This window comes from Oryctolagus cuniculus, chromosome 8 (genome assembly GCF_964237555.1).
Source record: "Oryctolagus cuniculus chromosome 8, mOryCun1.1, whole genome shotgun sequence".
Classification (NCBI taxonomy): Eukaryota; Metazoa; Chordata; class Mammalia; order Lagomorpha; family Leporidae; genus Oryctolagus; species Oryctolagus cuniculus.
The window spans coordinates 77,860,915-77,881,169 of record NC_091439.1 but is presented as its reverse complement, the minus strand read 5'-3'; positions in this window follow the sequence as shown (position 1 = coordinate 77,881,169).

Sequence of the window (20,255 nt, the reverse complement as noted above, 5' to 3'; positions counted from 1 at the left end):
TCCATTCCTCTAAACAAGGACAATAGGAAAAAGAAGAGGACAGGTGGGAGGTGGAGAGAGAAAGGTGCGTGTTATTTCTCTGGTTTCTTTAACATGTAAGTTTCCAAGGAGCAGAGAGTACTGCTGCCACATTCAGTAAGCTAGGCTACTGAGTTGAGTCTGCTACTTGTATAAATACAAGTCAATGTCAGTACAATATTATGATGTCTTCAAAAACAATCCAAACACCCCCAGTGGATAGTTAGAAGTGCTTCTCTCCTAAAAAAAATGAGAGCACGAGCTGTGGCTAAATCAGTGTCTCCACATACACACAAGTAACTGTGGCTACTGTGGCTTGAGTGGCTCCCAAACGGCATGCTTCCGTAAATCCTTTAGTCTGCACAGCTTCCCTGTTACCTGGGAATTTTCACATCCTGCAAATGAGGAAACAGACACAGAACTGTAAGTGTCCCAACTATTAGCAGGAATCTGGGCCCAGGCAGTCTGCTCCAGAGACTGCTGTTCCCTACTCCCTGCACTGCCATACATCACAAAGATAGATACACATAATATACAATGGACGCCGTATGTGTAGGCAGATGTACTGGGACTTCTATACACACATACACACACATGGATATTGTAAGACTATGTGTGTACACGGTGGGGGGAATGCTAGGTAGAATCTGAAGACAAGGAATATGGCTTTTTTCTCTTTTGTTTTCCATCTTCCAGACATAACAGAGGCCAGTATCAATGGAAAGACAACATATCACCCCATGTCACCATCAGAGTTCGCTAAGAAACTATTTATAGTACTTCGCTTTTTAAATAAAACATAATTTGGCATTAAAAAAGCTGAATGAAATGAATAAAACTATCAGAATAGGAATTGCAGATAAATGAATTGAAATCAGCCTGCTACTTGTATTCCAGGTTATATTAGACTTCTCCATGCAAGAGGTCTGCTCACAGGAAAAGTACTTGGTGTGGTAAAGGAGAAATGCAACCTTCTGGAGAGAACAGATGTTTTCTACGGGTACTTCCAGGTGGGGCCTCCCAGAGGTCATCCACCTGGCCTGCTCTCTAGTCAGGAAATCGCACATTTCTGTTCCCTGGTCCCATTTTGTCTCTTGTCTTCTACCTTGAATGCTCATGGCTGTTTCTTCAAAACACTGACAAGATCCATGCTTCTCAGCTTAAGGAAAACAGGAAGCACATCTGCCAGACATTGTTCTCAGATTCTGCAGACATGGGTGAGTTCTTCCAGACAGGGAAGGACCAGAGAGACACACACAGGGACAGCCGGCACGCAGGCCACTGGCCTGTGCTTTGTCCAAACTCATGTCTCAGCCAGCAAGCTGCACCAGCTTCCTTCATTCCTCCCCACCCATGAACACAGGAAACACCAGCTCTGTGTGGCTGCCCTGTACACAATGACTGACGTGGACATAGTCTGCCACCTTGTGTCTGCAAAGAAAAGCTCACTGTGCCCAGCCCTGGGAGCAGGCTCCAGGTTCTGTCACTGATTTGCACACCCGCCACTGCTTCCAACCTCTCCTTACCTAGATTTCCCCACTTGGAAGAATCTACCTTGCTGTCATAGCCCTAACTATTCTGTTCTTGGCAACTGCCCACCATCAAGGAAACATAGCTGATCCTGCTTAGCATAACATTCAGCCCACTGGAAAAGGGTTGGCTGAACAATAATATTGTGCAAAATGCTATGGGAATTAAAAGAAGAGATGCTCTGACATTTATCAATGGGATCATGCAGTCAGGGAGAAATGCATTTAAAGTTCCAAGATAGAAAGCAGTAAGTTCAATAATAGAAAGTAAGGGTACTTCAAAAAGGTCCTGGAAAATTGAATTAAAAGATAAGTTTATTTTGGTGCAAAGAAAGAAAGAGAAAGGAAGGAAAGAAGGAAGGAATTAAGGAAGGAAGGAAGGAAGGAAGGAAAGGAAAGGAGGGAGAGAGAGAGAGGAAGGAAGGAAGGAAGGAAGGAAGGAAGGAAGGAAGGAAGGAAGAAAGAAAGAAAGAAAGAAAGAAAGAAAGAAAGAAAGAAAGAAAGAAAGAAAGAAAGAAAGAAAGAAAGAAAGAAAGAAAGAAAGAAAGAAAGAAAGAAAGAGGGCCAGCACTGTGGGGCAGCAGGTTAAGCCGCTGCCTGCAGTGCCAGCATCCCATATAGGGGTCGATTCTTGTCCTGGCTCCTCCACTTCCAATCCAGCTCCCTGGTAATGCACCTGGGAAAGCAGCGGAGGATGGCCCAAGTGACTAGGGCCCTGTACTCATGTGGGAGACCTGGAAGAAGTTCCCGGCTTCACCCTGGCCCAGCTTCAGCCATTATGGCCATTTGGGGAGTGAACCAATGAATGGATAACCTGTCTCTCTGTCTCTCCCTCTCTCTCTGTAACTCTACATTTCAATAAATAAAATAAATCTTTAAAAAATGAAATGCATGCATTCAAGGGATCTTTCAATAGTTCATGAAAATGAGCATTATGAAAAACTGCATGGATTTTTTTAAAAATTGCAATAAAATAAAGTTCTTTATTTCCTATTTTCCAGGAATTTTGGCAAATCTCCTTTCACACAAATTCTGAGGAAAGATGAACAATAGCTGCAGGGAAGAGTGAGGATATAGTAAAAATCCATTTTCCCTAAGGCAGAATACTGTTAGAGAGGATACAGGCAGTAATAAGTCTCAACAAGTAAGAACCTGCACGGCAGGTGATCATAAATTCTACAATGAGTGTTTCAGGGATTAATAAAGATCACCCCCTCCAGAGGACTGGAAAGAGGTGGTGGATGAGGTAGGAGCCAGGAGAATTGAAGGAAGCAATCTGGTTGTCAGGAGGTCACACAACAGGCTATTGCTGTAGACAACTACAACAAATATGGTATCTCCTCACTTGGGCTTTAGGACAAGCTTTGAAGCAGGAACTCACACGATGTAAGTTTCAAAGTCGCTAAGGCCCTCTCACAGAAGCCCAGCTTCCAAAAACAACTTCTATAAGCATGATCTCTGCTAGATTTTTCAAAAGATTTTGTTTATTTCTTCAAATGGCAAAGTTGGAGGAAAAGGAGAGGGACAGAGAGAGGGAGCTCTTCTATCCAGTGGTTCACTCCCCAGATGGCCGCAATGGCTGGGGCAGGACCAGACTGCAGCCAGGATCCTGGAACTCCATCCTTGTCTCCCACATGGGTGCAGGGGCCCAAGCACTTGCGCCATCTTCTGCTGCTTTCCCAGGCAAATTAGCAGAGAGCTAGATGGCAAGTGAAATAGCTGAGATCAAGCTGGTGCCTAAATGGAATGCCAGTGTTGTAGTGGCAGCTTGTCCTGCTGCATCACAATGCCAGCCCCCACTAGTCAGGATACTGATACTTAAAACTGTCAGTGTTAAAATACAGTCATAGACATCGCAAAGGAAAAAGAGAAGAAATAGATGAGTCTGAATGAAAGCCCCAAATGGAGCATTGTGGGAGTGGGGGGACATTATGCTGCAGTGAGTTAGGCCACCATCCAACACCAGCATCCCACATATAAGCACCAGTTCAAGTTCCCGCTGCTCCACTTCCAATTTAGTTCCCTGCTAATGCACCTGGGAAAGTAGTGGACAGGGGTCTTGCCTCCATGTAGGGAGTCCTGGATGGAGTTCCAGGTTCCTGGTTTTGGACTGGCCCAGTCTTGGCCATTGTTGCCATTTAGGGAGTGACCCAACAGTTCCGAACAGTTGGAAAATCTCTCTCTCTCTCTCTCTCTCTCTCCTCTCTCATTATGGCTTTCAAATAAATAAAATAAATCTTTAAAAACATGAAAGGGGAACTGGGGGCAGAAAGCAAAGGGATGGGTGAGAAAGGATTAGAAAAAAAAAACCAATGATATAGTCTGGAAAGTAGAACAAAACTCCAATACAAACAGAGACTCTGTTAAGAAAAAAGTAAAAATGGTAAGTGGACTCACATGATATCTATTAGAAAATGTGCATGAACCTAGATAACTTAGACTAAGAAGAGCTGCAAGTTAACTCTGCCTCATTAAATATAAATTTATAAATTTATGGGGACAGTTTAGTATAGCATACATGTTGCCTAGTTAGAATTATTTCTGTTGCTCTATTTGAATTTTAAGCAGTTTGCTTTGATTGTTCGTTTAATGGATTGTAACAGTATTTAAACACTTTTTATTTAAACTTTTTTACTTAAAATAATAAGATAGAAGGTCTCTATATATTACCCCAGGGATAGGAGAGTACTTCAAGAAGTTAATGAGAACATGAGATGAAAAGATAAGTTTATTTTGCTGCAAAAAGTTTTGAAATCCACACATATGAAATTTCTTCAAAAGGTTACTGGAAAATCCAGATTATAACAAAATATCTATTATATGATGAAAGCAATCTTCCATTTTAGCCAGAGAGGATTCTGGTGCAGGTGGTCTTGGGACCATCTTAGAAACACCACACTAATGAGTGGGTGCTGGCCTAAGGCCATGAATAGAATCCAGGGTTTTACATTGGCAGCAGGTCCTCAAATGACTTTAACACTGGCCAAGCTTGGAAACCACTTGTAAGGCCATCTTTCTCAGTCACCTTCAAACCAGTGTTGTGCTTCTGTTGGTGGTCTAGGCCAGTCCAGAGCATCCCTGTATTAACATCAACAAATAATAAAAATACAAATGAAATGGAATGTCTAAGCCACCATGCAAAAATCGAGCAGTAGACAGGCTCTTGTGAAACACAAACTGTTCAGAGTGTGAACACGGCTTCCCCCATTCACTGCCCCATGGTAACTCCTCTGGTGGTTATGTATGCATGGTGTGCTGCAGGTCACGCAGGAATCAGTCATTCAAAGAGGGTATGACCACACTATTCAAAGTTATGTCTCTGGACGAGACAGAATGAAAAGTGTCACAGGGAAACAAAGGAGGAACTGAGGGGGCAAAAGCTCAAGTGCAGAGGAGCAAGTCTGCGTGCTGACCTGGGACAGAGCTTGCTGCCTGTCCTTGCACAAACGTTTGCATTCTGGCAGACTCTTCCCTGCAAAGAGCAACTTGGGTTAGCAGAGCTTTTGAGCAATGACCCATGAGTCTGTGTTGCTGTATGAAATCTGCCTTTTCTCCTTGTTCGGTGCTTTTTCAGTGTTGTCCACAGGAGATCAGCTTGTTTTAAGGCAGAGAGCCCTGCCAGGGAAAGCCCCCACAGCTGCACCACTGGGTTTCATAACGAACAGCAGGAGGTTGGTGGTGCCAATGAAGTTGGTGCATAGAGTTGTGAAAGCCCAGGCCTCCAGTCCACCCCAAAGCCAGCAGACCCAACTCTCCACTTGATCTGCGACAGGGTGCATGGTCTTTCAGGGACTGTTAAATGAGGAGGTCTCATGGTTTCAAATTCCTCTTGCTTGTTCACTTTTCTCTTAGTAAAAGCATGTGACAGTAAGCCTTGAGTCTGTTTGCATGGATTTGCTTTTCAAAATGATATTCCTAATCATAAAATAAGTTTTTAGTATGTAAACTTACAAAAATGTAAATGTGAAGAAAAATACAAAGGAAAAATTAGGTTCAGCACATTTTCTCTCTAGTCTTCTTTCTAGGTATTACTTACATAGATTTTAATAAAATTTTTTATTCTTTTTGGTATCTTGTTCTGTTATCTCAATATGTCATTTTACAGCATGACTAAATATGTTCAAATCATTTCAAAGTTTCATTATATGAATCTATCACAATTTGTTAAGCTTAATATTAAAAGATATTTAGTGTTTTCTCTTGTAGGTTGTTTTTTTACATCAACTCTTGATGCCACTAGTATTTCATCATTATCCATAATACTTACTCTACCTTTTTTCAGCTTCACTGAAGAGGTATTGGCAAATAAAAATTGTATATCATGGCAGTCCATTATTTTTTTTTTTGACAGGCAGAGTGGACAGTGAGAGAGAGAGAGACAGAGAGAAAGGTCTTCTCTTTCCGTTGGTTCACCCCTCAATGGCCGCCACAACTGGCACGCTGCGGCTGGCGCACCGCGCTGATCCGAAGCCAGGAGCCAGGTGCTTCTCCTGGTCTCCCATGCGGGTGCAGGGCCCAAGCACTTCGGCCATCCTCCACTGCACTCTCAGGCCACAGCAGAGAGCTGGACATGAAGAAGAGTGACTGGGACAGAATCTGGCGCCCCAACCTGGACTAGAACCCCGTGTGTCAGCGCCGCAGGCAGAGGATTAGCCTATTGAGCCACGGCGCCGGCCAGGAGTCCATTATATTTAAATGTCTGCACAGCACTTCACTGCTTGGACAATTTTTAGCTAAATTCTATTAATGGACATTGAAATTGTTTTTTGTTGGCAGGCGCCATGGCTCACTAGGCTAATCCTCCGCCTATGGCGCCGGCACTCCGGATTCTAGCCCCAGTTGGGGTGCCGGTTCTGTCCCGGTTGCTACTCTTCCAGTCCAGCTCTCTGCTGTGGCCCGGGAAGGCAGTGGAGGATGGCCCAAGTGCTTGGGCCCTGCACCCACGTGGGAGACCAGGAGGAAGCGCCTGGCTCCTGGCTTCAGATTGGCGCAGCGTGCTGGCCACAGCAGTCATTTGGGGGGTGAACCAATGGAAGGAAGACCTTTCTCTCTGTCTCTCTCTCTCACTGTCTAAATCTGCCTGTCAAAAAAATTATTTTTTGTTAATCATGACTAAAACCAGCTTTAAAATAAACATCTCTGGTCACAAATTTTTCATGTATAGCTAGACAGTAAATTCCTGGCTTTGTTTTAAATATCAGATACAAAAATGGATCATTAAGTTGCATATGTCTAAAACTAGGTTCTTAAAGCAAGTAGGTAAGTAAAGATGGTCCCCAACTTACAATGATTAAACTTGGGATTTTTGACTGCAGGATGTGCAAATGCAACATATATTCAATAGAAATCATGTTTCAGGATCTATTCCCAGATCCACTTCCTGACTCCAGGATTTTGCTAATCCAGACCCTGGGAAGCAGCACGTAATAGGTCAAGTAATTGGTTCATGCTACCCACATGGGAGACCCAGATTGAACTCATGGCTCCCAGCTTTAGCCAGGCCCAGCCCTAGCCATTGTGGGCATTTGGGGAGTGAACCAGCAGATTGAAATTCTCTTTCTCTCTCTCTCTCTCTCTCTCTCTCTCTGCCTCTCAAATTAAAAATGAATGAATGAATGAGAGAGGGGAAGTAAGGAAGGAAGGCAGGCAGGCAGAAGGAACTGTAGTTTGGATTTAGATTTTTGCTCTTTTCCCCACTTAATGACATGCAATGCAATTCTCTGTCCAGCAACCACAGCTCCCAGTGAGCCATGTGATCAGGAGAGGAAACAGCAGATGCTCCACAGTGTACAGTGTTGCTAGGCTGTGATGTTCAGTATGGTAAGTGCATTGAATGCCTTTTTGAGTTCATATATCTTCACCTTACAATAGGATTATTGAGATACAGAGCCAGGTTTGAACTGGAGACTGATTATGCCATGGAGAGCCATATTCAAGAGCCTCTGTGACTGGAAAAGAGAAAATCGTCACTAGATGGCAACCTTACATGCTTTTCTCAAGTACTGAAAATTAAGAGGAGGAGAGAGACTATCTCCCTTACTGTGTTATTGTGAAAATATACAAGCAGGTGCCTCTCTTTTATAATGTCCATATCCCATTATGTTTCAACTCCATAATCAAAAATAAGGGCTCTTTTGTTTAAACAGTGATAGCCTCCCCAGCAAATTTTTAATTCTGGTTTTGTTTGCACACATCTCTCCAATAAAACCCTGGATTTCCTGTTTCCTTTGATGATAGTTGAAATTTATCTTGACTAAAAATATCTCTTGTCTTTCTTACTAATGTCTGGATGTCATTAAAGCTGAAGACCAGCTGTGCTCAGTTTTGTGAGACTAAACCCCTCAACTCTGACTCACCCTACAGAGGTTCATAGACTCTTGGAAGGAAACTTAGGGGTCATCTGGTACAGTGATTACCTAAAGCAGGATGACTTTGTCTTATCAAGGCTGACTGAGAGCCTAGACTTCTGCTCTTGAGAGGCTGTCACTGGTGCCTCCACCCCATCACCACCATGGCAGCTGCCTCCACCACCATCACCACCACCACCATGCTTTGATCAGAGAAAACTTAGAGCTGAGACTTCCATTCCAGCCAACCTGAAATGAGCGCAAGATAGACCACTTCCACTTGGCAACTCCTTGCTGGAGTGGAGCGGAGGATATCAAGTGGAGAGTCATTAGCCAGTGCCTATCAGTAAGGATGCCTCCCATGCAGGCTATCAGCAGAGACCAGATGGGGAGCCAGTGCCCTCACCCCTGCCTGGAGATAGGAAGGAGCTCACTCCCTCGACCCCGAATGTCCATGGAGGCCAAGAGGAAAGCTGGGCTTCTACTTCCCCCTGCTGGAGTGGTGTTACAGAAAGTCAGCAGAATCAGAAGCACCCACGATCCAGAGCCTCATAACGCAAGGTGAAACTATCCAAGACTCAGCAGAAAATCAGTCATCATACAAAGGAACAGGAAGATCTTGAACTGAATGGAAAAAGGCAGTCAATGGATACCAACAACTCAGAGGCACAGATGTTAGAATTATTGAACAAATCATTTAAAGCCATCATAAAAATTCTTCAATGAGAACTTCATAAACACACTTCAAACAAATGAAAAACAGAAACTGCTAGTCAAGAAATAGAAAAATATAAGAAAGAACCATGTGGAATATTAGAACTGAAAAAATAATGACAGAAATGTTAAAAAAAAAAAAAAAAAAAAACCCGTAGGGGCCAGCGCTGTGGCGTAGTGGGTAAACCGCTGTCTGCAGTGCTGGTATCCTATATGGGCGCTGGTTCGAGTTCCGGCTACTCCACTTCCAATCCAGCTCTCTGCTATGGGCTGAGAAAGCAGTGGAAGATGGCCCAAGTCCCTGCATAGGAGACCTGGAAGAAGCTCTTAGCTCCTGGCTTCGGATCGGCACAGATCTGGTCATTGCTGCTAATTGGGGAGTAAACCATCGGGTGGAAGACCTCTCTCTTTCTCTCTGACTCTCCTTCTTTCTCCATATAACTCTGACTTTCAAATAAATAAATAAATCTTTAAAAAAATAAAACTTAGTAGATGAGAAGAATGGAGGGAGCAAAGGAAAGAACTCATGAACTGGAAGATAGAACAATGGAAAATATTTGGTCTGAACACAGCATTTACCATTGTAAAACCAAGGACAATTTTATAACTTTTTTGTACATAGCTGTTACATGTAGGGCAATCTGTCTTTAAGTAGGGGTAAATTACTCTTAAAAAATGAATCCTAGATAGTTTTCCTTGCAAGTCAAGCGTCTTGTTGTTTAAATAAACTTCTTGTTTAAAAAAAAAAAAAGGAACAGGGCCTTAGTGACCTGTGGAATTATAACAAAAGACCTAGTATTCGTATCACTGGAGTTCTAGGAGATGAAACAGAGAGCCAGGCTGAAAAAGTACATGAAGTAATGGCTGGAGAATTTCTAAATACGGCAAAAGACAAAACCCTATAGATTCAAAAAGCTGAGTGAACCCCAAACAGTATAACCCTAGAGGAATCTGTAATGAGCTAGAAAAATCATATAGATTTCCCCACTCTAAATGAACCTAGTGAGAGAATCTGAAGCACCCAGTTACCTAACTGTCCCACAGTAAGATCATTGGATCTCCCCTTTAATGGAGGCATCTATTTCCTGACCTAACTAGAAGGTTTACAGAATCATAACACTATTGCATTCACCACAAGGGAGTATTTCATGCAAGTTGCTTATTGGTGAGTCTTTAGTGGTGGAGATTTTATTATGCCTTAGGAAACAGGATTTTCACTGTTGTCTTCTTGCTGATAGGAGCTTAAACGTATGGCAGAATTTTGTTGGAGACTTACTTCACTGTTAGATACCACCATGGCAGTAAAGGTGTGAGAAGCAACACTCCTAGTTACTGCGTATTACCAACACACACTAGAAGAACCTGAAAATTGTGAATAACAGGATCAACTTAGGCCATTCACAACAATACAATACAAGCATATTAAAACAAACAGCCTAAACAGTTGGGATACATTTTTATAGTTTGTATACTTGTAATATATTACACCAATCCTCTTTATTTAGTGGTAATATATTTCCTGCAGGAAATATCATATTATGTGGTTTAGATGTAGAGGAATAAAGAGTATAGATAAAATAGATAGTTTATAGATAAGATAATAAGAGTTGAACTTAATTATTACATATTTGAATTAAATATTTGAGTAGAGCCCCACTTCCTGAAGATTTGAAATAAATACAATAACTGACAGTAACTAAAGGAAAATCAGATAACATGAAAACTAATGTAGGTTTGAGTCATCAGAGAAATATATTTATAAATATCAGCAAACCACACCAAAATTTAAAGGGTTTAAAATACCGAGTTGTTGTTGTTTTTTTTTTTTTTTTAATCTCATAGACCTTTGGCTTATGTAAGTGCTCCTTCCTGACTGGGCTTCTCCATTGACCTCGCCAAGGTTCTCCTCAGCACCTGTCAGCTGGGAGCTGGTTGATGCAGTGTAGCACTCACAGGTCTGCTGGCTGGTAGGCAGTTGCCTCAGTTCTTGCATTTGTGACCTTTCAACCTCCAGCAGGCTATCTCTGGCTTACACTCACAATCATCTTTTGTGTAAGCACTTTCCAGTGTGCCGCTTGCTTCATGATTGCTAAAGACTCATTGGCAAAAGCAAATCAGAAAGCTGAGCTCTAAGACAAACGACTACTTAAGCAATAACCACCCAAATAACTAAGGATGTGGTTAGAAAAGGGGAAACATTGCAGCTACTTTTTCATCACCCTTAAAACATTGTGTCAACCATGCATATTATACCAATGTATGTCAATCTTTGTCTATTCTTTTACTGAATAATTTTTTTGCCATGGCAAAATGGTCTTCTGTAGTCTAATCTTGCACAAAAATTAATGTTAAGTGCCTTATGTTTCAAATTTAAATGAGCTCAACAAAAGGATAGCAGTAAGAATTATACTCATTTAATAAACAAGTATCTATTGAAAGCCATCAAGGTAGGACATCGCCCTGCACAAAATCAGCTAAAATTCCTGCCTGTAGTAAAATCTCACAAATTTGTTGGTTACAGAGAATAAACAAGTAAAATATATGGTATATAGCAACAAATGTTAAGAAAAAACCTAACTTGGGAAAGACGGCTAAGATTGTGTGGGAAAGGCTAACATTTTATGTAGGGTTCCAAGAAGTGCTCTTGATGAAAAAATGACTTTTGAATTAAAGCCCAGAGAAAGCAGGGAGGCAAGCAAGATGATAAAATGATGATGGAATAAATGCTCCAAGCAGACAGAATAGCCAGTGCAAAGATCCTGAGGCTAGAGTGTGCGTGGCATGTTTGAGGAACAAGTAGGACTTGTAGAGCTGAACAACAGTAGCCAGGTGACTATGGGATGAGATTGGAGGTATAGCAGAGTTAGGGCAGACACAATGCCAAAACACTTGATTTTATGTTCCATACAAAACACTTTGGTGTTTAAGTCATAGAGGAAAGCCATCAGAGTGTTTCAGGCAAAGCAGTGCCATTATCTGACCTATATTTCTGTAGGATTACCCAGCTGCCAGGCAAAGACTGAAGCAAAGGCAGAGGCAATGGGGCAGGTTAGGAAGCCATCAGTGTAAGGCAGCAAGAGGCAAGAGTGGCTCAGAGTAGTGACAGAGTTAGAAGTATTTGGAATCAGGATATATCTGAAGGCAAAGTGGCTAAAGTTTGCTGGTGGATTGGATCTGGCGTGTGAGATATATGGAAAGGACCCAACAATGAGTCCCAGCTTTTCAGCCTCAGCAATAAAAGGATGGAGCCGCAATCCTTTTTTAAAAGATTTCTTTCTTTATTTGAAAGGCAGAGTTATAAAGAGGCCAGAGACACAGAGAGAGAGGGTGAGAAAGGTCTGTCTTCCATCAGTTGGTTCACTCCCCAGATGGCCATAACAGCTAGAGCTGGGCCGATCCAAAGACAGAGGCCAGGAGGGAGCTTCTCCCAGGTCTCTCACACAGCTGCAGGGGCCCAGGGACTTGGGCCATGTTCTATTGCTTTGCCAGGCCATAGCAGAGAGCTGTATTGGAAGTGGAGCAGCTGGGACATGAACCAGTGCCCGTATGGGATGCCGGCACTACAGTGGCAGCTTTCGCCACTACACCACAGTGCCAGCCCCAGAGCTACACTTCTGAGATGGGTAGGAACAGAGTGGCAAGTAGCAAATACCAGACGATGTTAAATTTGAAGTGTCTGTGGCACAAACAGCTGATACTCCTACACTCTGTCCTCTCGCGCACTCCAGTGCACACCAACCCAAACTCCATGAATGCTTTATTGGATTTCTTCATGGCTTTGTTTCTCCTCCTGATTACCTTATCATCATCTCCTCCTCCAAAACAAAACAATGAAAAATCACAGCAACAAAAGCCAAGTACCTAGATCCTTTCTCAGTCTATTTCTGGTGCAACTGAAATTAAAATAATACCTGTTAGACCCCAAAAGGCAATGCCATGGAGGAGATATCCACTCCTTCTTGGGGATTTAAGAACAATCAAGCAAGGGATATAAATTTGAGAGTTGTAAGAAAGCATGAGATCATGAATGGAGCTTAGCCATCTTAATATCAGACAAAATAAACTTTAACACAAAAACTGTTAAGAGAGACAAAGAGGGGCACTATATAATGATTAAGGGATCAATTCAACAGGAAGATGTAACTATTAAAAAAGTATGTGCACCTAATTACAGGGGACTGGGTTATTTAAAAGATATGTGAAGGGACTTAAAGGGAGACTTAGATTCCAATACAATAGTATTGGGGGATTTCAATATTCCAATTTCAGCAGTAGACTGATCAACCAGACAGAAGATCAATAAGGAAACAGCAGATTAAATCGACACTATAGACCAAATGGATCTAACAGATGTATACAGAATTTTTCATCCTACACTTGAAGAATTTACATTCTTCTGAGCAGTGCATGGAACTTACTCTAGGATTGACCACATTCTAGGCCATAAAGCAAGTCTCAGCAAATTCAAAAGAACTGAAATCATACCATGCAGCTTCTCAGACCACAATGGAATGAAGCTGGAAATTAGCAACTCAGGAATCCCTAGAGCATATGCAAACACATGGAGACTGAACAACATGCTCCTGAATGAACAGTGGGTCACAAAAGAAATCAAAAGAGAAATCAAAAACTTTCTGGAGGCAAATGAAGATAACAATACAACAAATCAAAACTTATGCGATACAGCAAAAGCAGTGTTAAGAAGAAAGTTTATAGCAATAGGTGCCTAAATGAAGAAATTGGAAAGGCACCAAATAAATGAGCTATCAATACATCTCAAGGATCTAGAAAAAAAATACAGTAAACCACACCAAAAACTAGTAGGAGAAGAGAAATAATTAAAATTAGAGAAGAAATCAACATAATTGAATACAAAAAGACATTACAAAAGATCAGCCAAACAAGGAGCTGGTTTTTTGCAAAACTAAGCAAAATTGATAAACCATTGGTCCAACTAACTAAAAAGGGGGCAGAGAAGAACCAAATCAATAAAATCAGAGATGAAAAGGGAATGTAACAACAGACAACACAGAAATAAAAAGAATCATCAGAGGCTGGCGCCGCGGCTCACTAGGCTAATCCTCCGCCTAGCGGCGCCGGCACACCGGGTTCTAGTCCCGGTCATGGGTGCCGGATTCTGTCCCGGTTGCCCCTCTTCCAGGCCAGCTCTCTGCTGTGGCCAGGGAGTGCAGTGGAGGATGGCCCAAGTGCTTGGGCCCTGCACCCCATGGGAGACCAGGATAAGTACCTGGCTCCTGCCATTGGATCAGTGTGGTGTGCCGGCCGCGGCAGCCATTGGAGGGTGAACCAATGGCAAAAGGAAGACCTTTCTCTCTGTTTCTCTCTCTCACTGTCCACTCTGCCTGTCAAAAAAAAATTAAAAAAAAAGAATCATCAGAAATTACTACAAAGAGTTGTATGCCAGAAAACTGGGAAATCGCAGAAATGGATAGATTCTTGAACACATACAACCTATCTAAATTTAACCATGAAGACATAGAAAATCTAAACAGACCTGTAACTCAATCAGAAATTGAATCAGTAATAAAGGCCCTCCAAAGATAGAAAAGCCCAGGACCAGATTGATTCACTGCTGAATTCTACCAGACATTTAAAGAACTAACTGCAATTCTTCTCAAACTATTCAGAACAATCGAAGAAGAGGGAATCCTCCCAAATTCTTTCTATGAAGCCAGCATCACCTTAATTCCTAAACCTGAAAAAGATACAGCAGAAAAGAGAATTACAGACCAATTTCCCTGATGAACATAGATACAAAACTCCTCAATAAAATTCTGGCCAATAGAATGCGACAACACATCAGATCATCCACCCAGACCAAGTGGGATTTATCCCTGGTTTGCAGGGATGGTTCAATGTGCGCAAATCAATCAATGTGATATACCACATTAACAAGCTGCAGAAGAAAAAACATATGATTATCTCAATACATGCAGAGAAAGCATTTGAAAAATACAACACCCTTTCATGATGAAAACTCTAAGCAAATTGGGTGTAGAAGGAACATTCCTCAACACAATAAAGGCAATTTATTTAAAACCCATGGCCAGCATCCTATTGAATAGGGAAAAGTTGGAAGCATTTCCACTGAGATCTGGTACCAGACAGGGATGCCCACTCTCACCATTCCTATTCAATATAGTACTGGAAGTTTCAGCCAGAGCCATTAGGCAAGAAAAAGAAATTAGAGAGATACAAATCGGGAAGGAAGAAGTCAAACTATTGTTCTCTGCAGATGATATGATTCTTTATTTAGGGGATCCAAAGAACTCTACTAAGAAACTATTGGAATTCATAGAATAGTTTGGCAAAATAGTAGGATATAAAATCAATGCACAAATCAACAACCTTTGTATACACAGACAATGCCATGACTGAGAAAGAACTTCTAAGATCAATCCCATTCACAATAGCTACAAAAACAATCAAATACCTTGGAATAAACTTAACCAAGGATGTTAAAGATCTCTACGATAAGAATTAAAAACCAGGGACCAGCACTGTGGCACAGCAGGTTAACCCCTAGCCTGAAGCACTGGCATCCCATATGGGTGCCGGTTTGAGTCCTGGCTGCTCCTCTTTCAATCCAGCTCTCTGCTATGGCCTGGGAAAGCAGTGGAAGTTGGCCCAAGTCCTTGGGCCCCTACACCAACGTGGGAGACCTATAAGAAGCTCCAGGCTCCTGGCTTCTGATCAGCCCAGCACCAGCCATTGCACCCATCTGGGGAGTGAACCAGCAGATGGGAGACCCCCCTCTCTCTCTCTCTGTCTCTCTTTCTGTGTGTGTGTGTGTGTGTGTGTGTGTAACTCTGCCTTCAAATAAATAAATAAGTAAATCTTAAAAAGAAAGAGACAATTACAAAGCCTTAAAGAAAGAAATGGAAGAGGATACCAAAAAATGGAAAAATTTTGCCTGCTTATGGATTGGAAGAATCAATATTATCAAAATGTCCATTCTCTCAAAAGCAATTTATAGATTCAATGTGATACCAATCAAAATACCAAAGACATTCTTCTCAGATCTGGAGACAATGATGCTGAAACTCATATGGAGGCACAGGAGACCTCAAATAGCTAAAGCAATACTTTACAACAAAAACAACGCCAGAGGCATCACAATACCTGATTTCAAGACTTACTGCAGGGCAGTTATAATCAAAACAGCATGGTACTGGTACAGAAACAGATGGATAGACCAATGGAACAGAATAGAAACACCAGAAATCAATCCAAACATCTACAGCCAACTTATATTTGATCAAGGATCTAAAACCAATTCCTGGAGCAAGGACAGTCTCTTCAGTAAATGGTGCTGGGAAAACTGGATTTCCACATGCAGAAGCATGAAGCAAGACCCCTACCATACACCTTACACAAAAATCCACTCACCATGAATTAACTATCTAAGCCTACAACCTGACATCATCAAATTATTAGAGAACATCAGAGAAACCCTGCAAGATATAGGCACAGGCAAAGACTTCTTGGAAAAGACCCCGGAAGCACAGGCAGTCGAAGCCAAAATTATCAATTTGGATTACATCAAATTGAGAAGTTTCTATACTGCCAAAGAAACAGTCAGGAAAGTGAAGAGGCAACCAACAGAATGGGAACAAATATTTGCAAACTATGCAATGGATAAAGGTTTAATAACCAGATTCTACAAAGATATCAAGAAACTCCACAAAAACAAAACCAACAACCCACTTAAGAGATGGGCCAAGGACCTCAATAGATATTTTTCAAAAGAGGGAATCCAAATGGCCAACAGACACATGAAAAAATGTTCAGGATCACTAGCCATCAGGGAAATGCAAATCAAAACCACAATGAGGTTTCAACTCACCCCGGTTAGGATGGCTCACAAAGAGAAATCAATAAGCAACAGATGCTGGTGAGCATGTGGGGAAAAAGACACACAATCCACTTTTGATGGGATTGCAAACTGGTAAAGCCACTATAGAAGACAGTTTGGAGATTCCTCAGAAACCTGAATACAGCCTTACCACATGACCCAGCCATTCCACTCCTTGGAATTTACCCAAAGGAAATTAAATTGGTAAATAAAAGAGTTGTCTGCACCTCAATGTTTATTGCAGCTCAATTCACAATAGCTAAGACCTGGAACCAACCTAAATGCCCATCAACAATAGACTGGATAAATAAATTATGTGATATGTACTCTACAGAATACTACAAAGCAGTAAAAAAAATGAAATCCAATCATTTGCAACAAAATGGAGGAATATGGAAAACATGATGCTGAGTGAAATTAGCCAGTCCCAAAGGGACAAATATCATATGTTCTCCCTGATCTGTGACAACTAACTGAGCACATAAAAGGAAACCTGTAGAAGTGAAACTGACACTATGAGAAACAAGGACTTGATCAGCCCTTGTCCTAACTGTTGAAGAACAATTTAATACTTTATCCCTTTTAGTATTTTTTGTTCTACTTAATACCATTGGTTGAACTCTTTAACACACAATTATTCTTAGGTGTTTAAATTTAACTGAAAGGTGATCCCTGTTAAATATAAAAGTGGGAATAAGAGAGGGAGTAAATGTACAGTTTGGCACATGCTCACTCAGACTTACCCCTAATGATAGAGCTAGAAACATGCCAGGGGTTTCCAAATCAATGCCATCAAGGTGGCATGTACCAATGTCATCTCACTAGTCCAAGCGATCAGTTTCAGTTCATAATTAATCATAATGATAGGATTAAGTGTCAAAGGGATCACATAAACAAGACTAGTGTATTCTAATAATAACTGATAGAATTAAAAGAGAGAGAATGATGTAACATGGGAAGTGGATACACAGCAGATTCATAGAATGGCAGTTGCCCTAAGCAGCACTCTGGCCTCAGAATCAGCCCTTAAGGCATTCAGATCTGGCTAAAAAGCCCATGAGTGTTTTTCCAGCATGGAAAGCCAAGACACTGTGCCAAAAAAAAAAAAGGACCTAAATGAAAGATCTCTGCGAGTGAGATCCCAGTGGGAAGAACGGGCCATCAAAGAAAGAGGTACCTTTCTCTGAAGGGAGGAGAGGACTTCCACTTTGACTATGACCTTGTCTAAATATGATCAGAGTCGGTGAACTCAAAGACTTCCATAGCCTTGGCAGCTCATGACAAGAGCCTTGGGTGATTACTGACATCATAAATAAGAATGTCAATTGTTATATCAACAACGGGAGTGACTGTACGCTTGCTCCCCATGTAGGATCTCTGTCCTTAATGTGTAGTACTATGCAAATTAACAGTAAAACTACTATGCAAACAATTCTTTATACTTTGTGTATCTGTGTTGGTACAAACTGTTGAAATACTTAGCATATACCAAATTGATTTTCTGTATATAAATATAATTGAAAATGAATCTTTACGAAGAATGGAATGGGAGAGGGCATGGGAGATGGGATGGTTTGCAGGTAGGAGGGAGGTAATAGGGGGAAAAGCCACTACCATCCAAAAGTTGTACTTTGGAATTTTATATTAAATAAAAGTTTAAAAAAATAATAAAAAAAGAGTATTGATTCCTGGGTCCCACTGCAGATTGATACAAACAGCATCTCTGCTTCCCCAGGGTCACACTGGAAGTCTGCATTTTTAAAGTCTTTTGAGACATATCTTAATCATAGTAGGATTTGCTATGGTTTTGTTGTTGTTTGTCTCCCAGAGGTTTATATATTGGAGCTTGGTTCCTAATATGGTGATACTAAGAGGTGGTGGAACCTTTAAGTGGCAGGGTTATTGGAGATGCTGATGTTGGAAAGAATTAATGCTGGTCTCAAGGAGTGAATTTGTTCCTATGAGAATGGTTATAACAACAAAAAGAGTCAGATTAATCCCTGAATTCCTCTGGCTTCCTGTCTTATCACATAGCCTCTCTTTCTTGGGTGCACGCTTGCCATTAATACCATCTGCCATGCTGTGGCACAGCCAAGGAGCCCAGCAGAGGCTCACACCCTGCTCTTGGGCTTCTACAACCATGAATTCAATAATACTCTTCTCTCTACAAATTACCCAGCCTAGGGCCTTTTGTTATAGTAGCAGAACATGAACTAATCAAGAGACATTGACCCTCAGGAGCTTACATCTTTTCCTTTTTGGGAAATTGGTGGTATTAGTGGCATGACACAAATAACTTTTGTTCTTTCCTGGTATGTTCAAAATAGAAAAAATTTCCAACTGTAACGGGACTTCTCAGTAGCTTATCTCACTACCTAAGCAAATTGTGCCCTTGTAATTAAGATTATATGGATCTATTTTTCTGGGGTTAAGGTCAACTGTAGTTCATAATGTTCAGTTGCTTGAGGCTTCATATTCTTAAGCTAGACTAACCCAAAGCAGGTCTATAGGAAATTGTATTCTTTCTAAGATGTGAAATCAGATCAGATAGTAAGGTTTTAGTTTTACCATGGTTTTACAGATTTTTTTTGCAATAATGACTATATACTAGTGATATTGATTATCTGTACTATACATACTTATGTATCCAAGTGAGAGCTCTTTGAAATAGTTGTCTAGGGAAGTTGTAAGCTTTATTTCTGAAAAGGTTTTAGAAACACCATCAGAATTCATGGCAATTATAATATTTTACTTTGGCTTCTTCATTCTCTTAGGTAGTCTTGATTTTAGAATTAATAATGTAGGCCGGCGCCATGGCTCACTTGGCTAATCCTCTGCCTGCGGCACCTGCACCCCGGGTTCTAGTCCCGGTTGTGGTGCCGGGTACTAGTACCAGTTGCTCCTCTTCCAGTCCAGCTCTCTGCTGTGGCCTGGGAGAGCAGTGGAGGATGGCCCGAGTGCTTGGGTCCCTGCACCCGCGTGGGAAACCGGGAGGAAGTACCCGGCTCCTGGCTTCAGATCAGCGCAGCGCCGGCCGTGGTGGCCATTGGGGGAGTGAACCAATGGAAGGAAGACCTTTCTCTCTGTCTCCCTCTCTCTCACTGTCTAACTCTGCCTGGCAAAAATTAAAAAAAAAGAATTAATAATGTAAACACTCATAAGAACTAACATCATTTCATGACTCTCAAACGCTTACTCCTACATAATAACCCCATGAACATTTACTACACATCACCATAATACAAACTGAAGATTTTAATGTGGTCACTTCATAGCTGAAAACTCTCTAAAGGTATTATGACAGTTAGTCTCATGTGTCAACTTGACAGGGCTAAAACACGTCCAATAACTGGCAAATGTTATTTCTGAATATGTCTGGGAGACTGTTTCTAGAAGAAAATAGCATTTGAATGAAATTTAGTAGAGAAAATCACTCTTCCCAATGTGGTGGGCATCATTTAACCGACTGAGGCCCTGAGAAGAATAAAAATGTGGAGGAAGGTACATTTGCTCCCTGCTTGAGTTGTGACATCTATTTTCTCCTGCTCCAAGGTACTCCTAATTCTCAGGCCTTTAGACTCCAGAACTTATCCCAGCAGCTCCCCAGGTTCTTAGGCCTGTGTTGGACTGAATGATACTCATTACTGGTTCTCCCTGGCCTCCAGTTGGCAGGCAAGCAGATCATGGCACTTCTTAGCCTCCATAACCACATGAGCCAATTCCCATAATAAATTGCCTCATTTATCTCCATGTATCTTCTTGAATCTGTTT